Here is a 3,843-nt window from a genome sequence, read left to right as displayed (position 1 = left end):
TACTTCACCATCCCTTGTGAATGAGTGGTAAACTCCAATCCTGTTGCATCAGGCATCGACAAAGGATCTGTGGCTGCTCCTCATCCTCCTCCATGGCATACTCTTGCCCACAGAAATGTCTGTCTCCACCATTTTTCATTTATAGTTTTAGTTTTTCTTTCCCAACCAATTTCTTTGTTTGGTCCCCAATAAACCTTCTTTTACAGATTTCCATTCGTTTCTTCCGAGCAATTAGAAGGCTTCATGTCAATTTCAATCTCCAAAGCTGGTAGCAATTGAGAAAAGTGTTTTCTTCAGATTAATACCTCCTCCTGACTTGACATTGAGCTATTAATAATCATTTGGTATATGCTTTCACCAGGAAAACCGTAAGAGCCAATAGAACTACAATATGTGGATATAAAATAAGCTGGTTTTCCCCAAGCTAGATTTTTATGGAGAGCCTTAAGTGCTTAAAAGAGACAGAAAGGAGCACCTGAATCTTTCCCATTCCTTGCTGCTTTGTGCCAGTGTGGGGACAGAAGGTGCTACAGTATGAGCAGAGGAAATCCGGGCAGGTTGTTTTCCATTTGTCTTGGGGCCTGTCTCTACAGCTCTGCCATATTAAAAAAAAAAAGAGAGAGAGAGAGAGAGAGAGAGAGAGAGAGAGAGAGAGAGAGACATAAAGGTACCTAGTTCACTTCCTTCCTGTTATCCACTAAGATCATTATCACTTTGCCAGAAATGAGGTCCATTTGTTAAGATGCACCTCAGTGACTTGCTCCCCAACCATGTATCAGCATGTCTCCCTCTCCAAGATTTTAAATTGATGACTCCTCTGCCCATTTCAGCAGTTTGCTCAGCATTGTATGTTATTTACAGCTGCCAACTGACTTGCTGGGGTTCCTTATGAGTCGACTGAAGACATCTTAGGTGGTTTCCACTCCAAACATGAAATCCAGTCACCTTCCAGGGGCTGCCCCCACACCCCTGTGGCTGCTGCCCCTTCCTCCTCCTCTTCTCCAGAATTCATGTCCTCATTTTGGTACCCTGGCAGAACAGAGGATGACAGTGGCCTGGGCGTCCTGCCTTTTCAGCCCTAGCCTTTCATTCTCTAGAGCATGTGACATTGAATAAGATTTTCTTGAAGGGTTTAGAACAACTAAAGGGAAATAAGTGGTTGAATAGCAAGATTTTCAACTCTGTAATGTAGGACGGCCTCCATAGTCCAAGGGGAATGTGATGGTTAATATTAAATGTCAACTAGATTGGAATGACGGATGCAAAGGATTGTTCCTGGGTGTGTCTGTGAGGTATTGCCAAAGGAGATTAACATTTGAGTCTGGGCAACTTTCTTGCCCAGAAAGTTGCCCCAGAGACAATGCGGTTCTCACCAGCAGTACCTTCCCCTGCTGGGATTTCCCGTTTAGGATGTTCCCCTTGGTGCTAGAAGAACAGTCTGGGTTGGTGTGGGTTCTCACCAGGAGGCACCCATATCTCCTCACTCATAGGTGTATCTTCCAAAGCTCAATCTAGGAGGAGCAGACCTATGCTCAATCTGGGTGGGCACTATCTAATCAGCTGCCAGCATGGCTGGAATAAAGCAAGCAGAAGATGAGAAGAACAGTCTTGCTGAGTCTTCCCATCTTCATCTTTCTCTCATGCTGGATGCTACCTGTCCTGAAACATCAGACTCCAAGTTCTTCAGCTTTTGGACTCTCAGACATACACCAGTGGTTTGCCAGGGACTCTTGGGCCTTTGGCCACAGACTGAAGGCTGCACTATCAGCTTCCCTACTTTTAAGGTTTTAGGAATTGCACTAGCTTCCCAGCTACTCAGCTTGCAGACGGCCTATTGAGTCAATTCTCTTTAATAAACTCCCTTTCATATATACATATATTCTATTAGTTCTGTCCCTCTAGAGAACCCTGGCTAATACAGAGAACAACACTATAAGAGGCCAAGACCTGAGCTGGCTTAACCCCATTTCTCGCCCAGAAAGTTGCCCCAGAGACAATGCAGTTCTCACCAGCAGTACCTTCCCCTGCTGGGATTTCCCATTTAGGATGTTCCCTTTGGTGCTAGAACAGTCTGGGCTGGTGTGGGTTCTTGCCAGGAGGCACCCACATCTCCTCACCCATGGGTGTCTCTTCCAAACATCAATCTGGTGCCAACTGCTGAAACACACACACTCCCAAGTTCAACATCATGAGAAGCATCTGGAAGAGTACAAACATCCTCCTAAGAACAAAATTTGCAAGACCTTGAATGCCATCACATTCCCCTTGTACTATGGAGGCCATCCTACACTGCACAGTTGAAAATCTTCCTATTCAATTGCTTATTTCCCTTTAGTTGTTCTAAAGGATGGATGGATTGATATGGATGGATGATGGATGGATGATGGATGGATGATGGATAGATGATGGATGGATGATGGATGGATTGATAGGTGGATAGCTAAGATAGTAGCTTCTCTTTCTAAAGCTAACACATTCCAGCTATTTCCTTAGCTATCTAGGAGCTGGTACATTACTCATCTTGGGCAGACTTTATTTTTTGTCACCACCACCCTCTCTACTATGATTTGAATGTGTCCCCCAAAGTTCATGTGTTGGAAACTTAAACCCCAAGTGGTGCTTAGGTCATGAAGGCAAAGCCCATTAATGCTGTTATCATGGGAGTGGGTTCCTGGTAAATGGACATGTTCAGCGTTCTTCCCTTCTCTCTCAAACACACTCTCTCTGCATTTCTGTCACAGAATGTCTCATCAAGAAGGCCCTTGTCAGATGCCAGCACCGAGGTAGTGGACTTCCCAACCTCCAGAATTATGAGAAATACATTTCTTTTCCGTATAAATGACACAGCCTGTGGTATTCTGTTATGGCAGCAAGAAAGGGACTAAGACAGTCCCCAAACCCTTTCAGATTGTTTCCTTGGGCCTGTTAGGGTTAAAAAAATGGGATCATTTCTGAGCTATCTGCCTGCTTTCCTAGCCTCACAAAGACCCAGGTACAACTTTAAAAAGACTGATTGCAAAAGCCTGGAAAACACAGGTTATCCTGCTCACCCGGGGGAAAAGGGAAAAAGAGGGGGAAATCGAGGGTGAAACGCAATTTTTCTTTCACTTATATACGGTGCAGGGGGACCTGTACATTTTAAAAGGAAACTTCCGTGAGGGGGAAAGGGGTCAGGGTGGCTGTCCCCAGCCCCCTCTTCTGCCACCTGCCAGAAATACTGAGTATTCTGCAAGCTTTGCAGCATACTGGCTCCACCAGTACGCTTATGAAGACTTGGAACTCCAACTGTGAAAGGTTTCCAATTTCTATACTAATTTATGTCATGTATACTTTCAGCATCACTGTAGCTGTTAATTCTCAAAAATGGTACCATCTCACTGAATATTTTCTTTTCCTAATAAGAGAGCTTTTATGGAATGTCTTTTTAAGTCAATACTATCATAAGACAGCTAAATGATAGATGGATATACATGGATGATGGATGGATGGATGGATTGATAGGTGGATAGCTAAGATAGTAGCTTCTCTCTCTAATGCTAACACATGCCAGCTATGGTACCTAAACCTTCTGACTGCTCATTAGTTGAAAATGGGCCCCCTGTTTTAATCTTCAGACTCAGCTATTCAGTCAAGCTGGGGAGGAGATGACTGCATTGACAACTTCATGAGGAATCTCAGGCATATATGTTCCAAGGAAAAGCCACGTTAGAATTTATTATGAGCCCATATGGGCCCTTGGAAGCAGCAGTAGGAACAGCTGTCTTCTAAGGTCCTTGCCAATGGGCCTGAAAATCAGTTGCACCGTTGACCTCAAGTGGAAATTTCCTCACCCACCCTGCCATG

General features: G+C 44.4%; 1 non-coding gene across 1 annotated transcript; it reads left to right on the top strand.

The window, feature by feature from the left end:
• Nucleotides 1-471: 471 nt before the first annotated feature.
• On the top strand, nucleotides 472-606 carry LOC141581003 (small nucleolar RNA SNORA55). Its single transcript, XR_012513398.1, has one exon. It is a non-coding gene; the product is annotated as a small nucleolar RNA SNORA55 (small nucleolar RNA).
• Nucleotides 607-3,843: the final 3,237 nt, after the last annotated feature.

Source organism: Saimiri boliviensis, chromosome 13 (genome assembly GCF_048565385.1).
Source record: "Saimiri boliviensis isolate mSaiBol1 chromosome 13, mSaiBol1.pri, whole genome shotgun sequence".
Classification (NCBI taxonomy): domain Eukaryota; kingdom Metazoa; phylum Chordata; class Mammalia; order Primates; family Cebidae; genus Saimiri; species Saimiri boliviensis.
The sequence above is the reverse complement of the archived record's forward strand: the minus strand, read 5'-3'. Positions and strand labels throughout refer to the sequence as shown.